This window comes from Nanorana parkeri, unplaced genomic scaffold (genome assembly GCF_000935625.1).
Source record: "Nanorana parkeri isolate BGI_ZX_2015 unplaced genomic scaffold, ASM93562v1 scaffold1967, whole genome shotgun sequence".
Lineage (NCBI taxonomy): Eukaryota > Metazoa > Chordata > Amphibia > Anura > Dicroglossidae > Nanorana > Nanorana parkeri.
The window spans coordinates 28,738-36,980 of NW_017308235.1; the positions used below are offsets into that span (position 1 = coordinate 28,738).

The 8,243-nt window shown below is 43.9% G+C and overlaps 1 protein-coding gene across 1 annotated transcript in view; it reads left to right on the forward strand.

Moving 5' to 3' along the window:
- The first annotated feature begins 334 nt into the window (after positions 1–334).
- NACC2 (NACC family member 2) overlaps positions 335–8,243 on the forward strand; it is a 47,173-nt gene continuing 39,264 nt past the window's right edge. The window contains exon 1 of the mRNA XM_018572201.1: positions 335–433. The gene's annotated coding sequence lies outside the window, so the exon portion shown is untranslated. The remainder of the gene's footprint in view (positions 434–8,243) is intronic.

An 8,243-nucleotide genomic window follows, 5' to 3' on the forward strand; every position in this document is an offset into this window, starting at 1 on the left:
GCCCTGGGAATACCACAGGACGTAACTTTATCCCCAAAGGCCTATCCTTACAATTTGGCCTATAAGTGTGGTGTCATGGCTTCTCATGGGCCTACACCCTAAAATCTTCATGTTCCCATGCCTCCTTCACAGTGCCAAGCCCAGCTTCCAGTTTCCCAGCCTCCAGCAAGCAGCAGTCTATGCAGTAATTGAAAAGTAACGGCAACAGCACAGGGCTGGGGTCCAACTAATTTTACTTTTTTTTTTTCCTTCTCTCTCTCCTCCTTCCCAGTCTGCGTTCATTGCATCAGGCTCGGCTGGGCTCCCGCTGTACTCATGTGTGTTAATGCTGACTCACAGACCAACTTGCACAAGACAGAGAAAACACACACACACAGACGCTTCCTCCATACTAGGTAATGAGGCGAGCCAAGGCACCGTGCTGATGTCTCATGTAAGGTCCTCTCTGGATTTTCCATTCCTTTTTACGGGGAGGGGGGCTTCAGGTACTGTAATGGGGGATGTCGTAACCCCCTGCTGGCATTCTGCATTAACTGAGATCAATTCCATCCGTGATCACTCTGCTTTTTTCATTGCAGTTTTGTGTAGTGCGGAGATTGTTGCCGTCTGATCAAGCAGTGTCTGTTTCCATGCAGAATTAACCCTTCTCTAGCTGGGCTAGACAGTTAACCCTTTGCTGTGACCTTGCTGTCTGTATGCAGACTAAGCAGCTAGTGTCTGGAATGGATTGTTATTTTGTTATCGGTGTAAGAAAGTATTGGCTCATATTAACCCTAACGTTGCCTGTGGCGATGCTTGCGGAGGGACGGTTAGCGTTTCTACATCTTGAGCACAATATTGAGACTGGCTGTCTGCAGCTGGGTTTTGGTGTCAGTCAGGTGCAGCCCACGTTGTCTGCGTTTTTGTTGTCTCAGCTGATGCCAGGGTAGGTGACCGTGTCAGTTCAGGCTTTTGTGGAGTTGTGAGGTCAATGCAGCAGGATACTGCGCCTCTGCAGAAATGGACAAAGCTCAGCTGTCAATCAGAGCTCTTTATCAGCCGCGTTGATTGGCAGCTCTGCCTTTCAAGCTGTTCTGCGGCAGCTGAGAGCTTTTTTTGAAAGGGTTTTTCCTACCTCCAGACCTTTCTGCTTTTAAAAAAGGGATGAGTAGTGTGTCTGATTAATTCCCTCCTAGACAAGAACTGCAAGACGGGGCTGTTCTTGCTGATCCTGGCACATTTTTGGAGTTTGGCGAAAAACAGCACCCCCCTTCTATGATGAGGCTGGTGGTGAGAAGACGAGGGAAGTTGTTAAGATGACGAGACACGGCACTGACACTGTCTGTACTGAGAAACTCGCCTCCTAGCTTAGCACACCACGCAGTGTTGGGGAACCTGCTGCCAGTGAGGAACTACTGGGCCCATCATGCACTGAGCACTGTAGTTCAAATACAAAATAACAATGGCAGCTTATTTAATACAACAGCTGTAATGATGTGGCAATGCATGTTAGACCATAGCGCCCAATCAAATGTAAGCTTTTCTGATTTTTGTTCCCCGTTTTCTGTGAAATCAACGGCCAATCTATCTAAAACTGTTGTTTGAGTTGAGAGAAAATGCTGTTGCATGAAATTATTGGCTGACTTTGGATGTATCTCAGGAATTCCAGTGATGAGCCTTGCATGCTGCAATCTCTGGTTCTGCTTCCTTTCTTGTTTTGGCCATTACAAAACCAGCAAGATAGTCTCTCTCCCTCTGCTGCATACTATGCAATATAAAATGAGTCAACAAAATGTAACAAAAAGAGAAAGGTCCCCTCCTAATGGCAGGTGGATAGAGATGGGAATTTAGAGAGCAGAGTTTGTTTCCATTTTGCCCCCAAGAATTGACAAATAAAGGCGTACAGAAAGCCAAAATAGAGATTCTGCCAGAGATAGGTTTTGTTTGAAAATCTGCTGACGCTGTAGTCTATTATAACTGTTCTTTATATATGCATGTGAAATCATAATATTAATGTAAAAATATATGTACACTCAAAAATATTGGCACCCCTGCATTTCTGTCAGATAATGCACCACTTCGAGCAGAAAATTGTTACAATTACAAATGTTTAGGTATTCTCATGTTTATTTCTTTTGTTTTCTATTGGTATGACACAAAAAAGTGTAGGATAAAAAAGTTAAATCTGACACATGCCACACAAATCTCCAAAAATGGACAGGACAAAATTATTGGCACCTTCTCCAAATTGCAAGAAGTAATTGCATTCCACGTTTTTGTGGAAAAGCATGGACAATCTCAATGTTACAAGTCCATCTTAATGTTCCCGTGTCCACTGTGCACAACATTGTCAAGAGGTGTACAGCCCATGGCACTGTAGCTAATCTCCCCGGACGTGGACGAAAGAACAATTGATCAAGGAATGGCAAATAAGGATTGTTTGAATAGTGGATAAAGACCCTCGATCAACTTCCAGACAAATTCAAGCTGACCTTCAGGCGCAGGGTACAACTGTGTCAGCTCGCACTATACCATCTGAATGAAAAGGGATGCTATGGTAGGAGACCCAGGAGGACCCCACTGCTAACACAGAAACATAAAAAGGCCAGACTAGAGTTTGCCAAAACTTACCTGAGGAAGCCAAAATCCTTATGGGAGAATGTGCTGCGGACAGACAAAACAAAATTACAGCTTTTTGGTAAAGTCCCTCATTCTACTGTTTTCAGAAAAAGAAATGAGGCCTTTAAAGAAAAAATACAGTCCCTACCTCATGGTGGAGGTTCACTGATGTTTTGGGGTTGCTTTGCTGCTTCGGGCACAGGATGTCTTGACTGTGCATGGCAATATGAAATCTGATGACTACCAAAGAATTCTGGGGTGCCATGTGGGGCCCATTGTCAGAAAGTTGGGTCTCTGTCAGAGGTCATGGGTCTTACAGCAGGGCAATGACCCAAAGCAAACTGCAAAAAGCAACCAGAAATGGTTTCAGGCAAAGCACTGGAGAGTCCTGGACTGGTGAGCAATGAGTCCAGATCTGAACCCCATAAAGCACCTGTGGAGAGATCTCAAAACAGAAGTTGGGAAGAGGAACCCTTCCAATCTGAGAAACCTGGAGCAGTTGGCGAAAGAAGAGTGGTCCAAAATTCCTATAGAGAGGTGTAAGTAACTCCTTGATGGTTACAGGAAGCAATTTGATTTCAGTTTTTTTTCCCAAGGGCTGTGCTACCAAATATTAATTGAGGGTGCCAATAATTTTGTCCAGTCCAGTTTTGGAGTTTTGCGTGAAATGTGTCAGTTTGGCTTTTTTTTTTTCTCTCCACTTTTTTTTGTGTCATACCAATACAAACAAAATAAATAAACATGAAAATGCCGAAACATTTGTAATTGCAACAATTTTACTGACAGAAATGCAGGGGTGCCAATATTTTTGGCCATGACTGTATGTGCCAACGCTTTCTGTGTATAGAACGTAATATGTACAAGTGGCAGCCAGACTTACCCATTCCAGGACCGTATTTCTCCTTGGTAGTGCTGCACCATGGTTGTGCCTTGCTAATCCTCTTATCTCACTGCAAGTCTGACAGGCTGACTAATAACAATAGATTCTTTGCAGTCTCTGATGCCCACTCACAAGACTACTGATAGCCAAAGACCATGTGATCTAGGCTGACTAGGCTTTAAGTGAGCTTAGGAATTGTGCTTTCATTATTTGTGGCAAAAAATGTGATATTTGATTTCTCTGCGATGTGTCATACTGATTTATGGAGATCATTTAGGAGCCATCTCCCTCCTGCCATTACTGTCCCCTCTCACTGACCTCTGCCGCAACTACAAAAGGGAATCGCTTGGGACTTTGGGGGTACCAAAAAGTATATCAAAGAAATAACGGAGTTTAAAATCCATTCTTTTTTTTTACAAAAGACTAAAAAGCATGATGCCCACCACTAGCAATTATACTAAAACCTCCAAGCCTCAACCAGTCAACCTTCTATACCCTATAGAGTTCTATAATGTTCTAAGCGTCCCCCTTTCACCCATAGTATGGAAGCACAGTGGTTCCCCATCCATTGTAATAGATACAGTATTTAAGATTTAGGAGAGGACAGTAGTGTCACCTGCCAGTGCGTACTGGAGACCCATTTTTGTTGTGACTTAGCAAGAATGGCGAGAATCTGAAAACCTGGAGAGGTCACTTGAGCAGTGGCACGCTAGTATCAGACAGCGTCTGGTCACGTAACTGAATGCCTAGGCCTTCCTGCCAAAAGGAAAGATCCAAGTTTAGATTGGCTAATCCCATTAAGCACACAGGTACAAGCCTAGGCATTTTTAGTCACATGATCTGGACCCTGAAGTGGCACTTTCTCCAGTAAAGGCGTTTAACAAATCATTTGCTTTAAGCTGAATTCCAGGCGAGCAGCTAAAAACATAGTTGTAACACATATATGGGGATTGTTTACTGCCAGTAGATTTGCCAGTTTTATAATCCAAACAACCCTATTGGGCAACAAGAGCAGGATATGGACACTTTTAAAGAAAAACTCTGGGCAGTTGAAAAATGAACCAGCAGTGGGGCTTCCCCTGAAATGAAAGGGTTAAGAGCTTATTGTGGTCAAGGGTCTAAAATAAAAAAGATATACTCACCCAATCCTCAGTCCTGTGGCAGTGATGGCTCAGCTCTCTCCCCCCTACATTCTGGCTGTGGAATGTCCTTTAGCATCCTCACATCTACATCCTCAATCGACTTGTATTAAACGTGATGATGTCAGTAGTCCTTGGACTGCTGGAGCCCAGGGAGAAGAAGCTGCAGGGACTGGTCTAGCAGCCAGGTGGGACGGAGGATCAGGTGTGTGTGTGTGTGTGTATGTACATGTATATATGTGTGTATAGTAAAGTGCTGCACAAACTGTTGGCGCTATAAATCTTGTATAATAATAATAATTTTATATATATATCTATATTTATAGATATAGATATCTATATCTATAGATATCTATATATAAAAAATGTTGATCCTAGACAAAAACAAGCACATAAACCTTGCAGTGCAGGGCTAGCCCCATTGCAAGCGTTATTTTCTTCTTTAATTTGTGGTATTGACAGTGAAGGATCAGAAGCACCATAATGATTCATCACTCTGCTCTCACTTCCTATCAGCATGTGCATTGCTAGCACAGCCTGATTGGTTCCTGGAGCTCTCCCTCCTCCTCCCAGTCCTTCTCTTCTGCTGTGCAAGAGATTACAAGATTATAAAGACAGTTTTAGGTGCTGCATGATTAGCATTTAAAAACACAAGTAATGGTTATTAATGAGTATATAATTAACCTTCTCTTTTATGGGCTGGGTTGTGGGTGGCATCCTAATTGATTATAGTTTCACTACACACACTGATTGTTTTATAAAATTATTTAATAATTAAACATGACTGCCCTTTGTACAGAATAAACCTAGATTCCCCCAATCCACATACACTATATTGCCAAAGGTATTGGGACTCCTGCCTTTACACGAACATGAACTTTAATGGCATCCCAGTCTTAGTCCGTAGGGTTCAATATTAAGTTGGCCCGCCCCTTGTAGCTATCACAGCTTCAACTCTCGCTGGGAAGGTGTCCATAAGGTTTAGGAGTGTGTCTATGGAAATGTTTGACCATTCTTCCAGAAGCGCATTTGTGAGGTCATGTACTGATGTTGGACGAGAAGGCCTGGCTCGCAGTCTCCGCTCTAATTCATCCCAAAGGTGTTCTATGGGGTTGAGGTCAGGACTCTGTGCAGGCCAGTCATGTTCCTCTATCCCAAACTCGCTCATCCATGTCTTTATGGACCTTGCTTTGTGCACTGCTGCGCAGTCATGTTGGAACAGGAAGGAGCCATCCCCAAACTGTTCCCACAATGTTGGGAGCATGAAATTGTCCAAAATGTCTTGGCATGCTGATGCCTTAAGAGTTCCCTTCACTGGAACTAAGGTGGCCAAGCCCAACCTCTGAAAAACAACCCCACACCATAATCCCCCCTCCACCAAACTTTACACTTGGCACAATGCAGTCAGAAAGTACCGTTCTCCTGTGGGGCCCATGGTATGAATGAGTGAGTGATTGAGCGCTATGAACAACATTGTCCTTTTTATGAAACTTAATGAGAAGCTTACTGATGGTGCTTTATACATGATTTTGTATATTAATAAAGATTATATTTTTATAAATACATGCTGGTCTGTGCAGTAACCACTTTTTCCAGTGACCTTTTCTCTGGAACACCTCCCCCTTATATGCTGATTTGGTTACAAGACCTGAATGACTAGCTCTAATCATGTACAATAGGGATTTATTCAGTGGTATCGGATCTTCAGGGAACACACACTTTTTTCAACACGTCTCCACTTCCCTAGAGTCCAGTGGCGGTGTGCTTTACACCACTGCATCCAACGCTTTGCATTGCATTTGGTGATGTAAGGCTTGGATGCGGCTGCTCGGCCATGGAAACCCATCCCATGAAGCTCTCTACGCACTGTTGCTGTGCCAATCTGAAGGTCACGCGAAATTTCGAGGTCTGTAGCTATTGACAGTTGGCGACTTCTGCGCACTGTGCGCTTCAGCATGCGCTGACCCGGCTCTGTCATTTTACGTGGCCTACCACTTCGTGGCTGAGTTGCTGTTGTTCCCAGTTGCTTTCACTTTGTGAAATTTCACATATGGACCTATTGCACAGCTGGCAACCTATCACGGTACCACGCTTGAATTCACTGAGCTCCTGAGAGCGACCCATTCTTTCAAAAATGTTTGTAGAAGCGTCTGCATGCCTAGGTGCTTGATTTTATACACCTGTGGTCACTTGGGTTACCCAAACTAATGTAAAATGAGGACAAATCTACACGATCCATTCAATCCATATAGAATCAGTCAGGCCCTTATATTACATAGTTGATGGTAGATCTAGAGGAGATTGTAGAGTGTATGGTCAGCTCAAATGGCTGTTGTGACTAGTGCACGTTTGCTCCATAAGTCCTCTGGGGTTTGTCCTCCATCGCCCCCTGCTGACAGTCCTGGGAAACTGCACAAGACAGTTGCCTGAAAACTACAATGAAAGGAACCTTACAGAAAAGTACTTTTTTTCAGTTCTGTAGATACTGAAACTGGCCATACCAGTACAATAGCTGGAATCTCTCACAATGGGGTTGATTTGCCAAAGGGGCAGTTTACTTTGAGTGAATGAATGTTTACTTTGAAAAGTGAATGTTGGTAAATAAAGTGATGGTGGATGTTGATCTCCAGCAGCAGCCAGTGATCAGAAGCTCTTCTCTATGCTCTCTGCTGCTCAGCTGGCCAGTATTGTGTCCACTCCTTCTCGTGTTGTCACTCTTCTAGGCTTCAGGACCCTGTAAGGACCTGGTGATGGACTCTTCCGATGGGCCAATGGCCAGCATCCATGTTACTAGGAAGTGACATGGGCAATGCGGACTGGACCTTGCCACTGTACAGTCCAGAAGATAGAAGACCTGGCCTGTCTTGTGACTGCAGTTTTAGGTAAGTAATTGAGGCTGCTAGGAAAATGTTTAAAATAAATAAAACAATGTAGATCCGTTACAATGAAGTAAAATGGGGTAGGGAATGGGATTTTTTCCTTCCTAGAGATCAGCCTTAATGCCCTTGCAGATGATTGGGTATTCCAAGTGAACACTGGTTCACCTTATTTACTAACATTCAATTTGTAAAATGAACAGCCTCTACCTCTTTACTAAATGAACTTCAATGGTCAATAAGTCGGTGGATCTGCCTTTAGTGTAACCACATAGTCAGTCCTGGGGCTATAATAGGAAATCATGCTCCCTCAGCACCCCTTCTACAAAGGCATTGTATACCTGAGATTCATAAACGTATACATAGGCTTCAGCATTCGTACGTTGTGGATTTCCTCGCTATAAAACTAAGGGGGTGATATATAAAACTTTAGACCAGTGTAAAGCTGAGCGAATGCCTTTCTCATGGCATTGTGACCACTAGATGGAGCCGGGGCTGTCCCTACTGGTGGGGAAATTGTGGTGCTGCTGATAGCAGTTGTCTGGAGGGATGCGGTGAGACGGACGGCTGTGTTACAGTGGCTCTCTGTCCAGTCCTGCCCAGCTCACTGACATCACTGGTTGCCAGGAGCTTGGTGGTACACCAGGCAGAGCATCCCACTCAGCTTCCTGTCAATCAATGACGTACGTGAGCTGGGTGGGAAGCCAGACAGAGTGTCACAGATTGCTAAAAGCTCTTCGTAACCTGGGA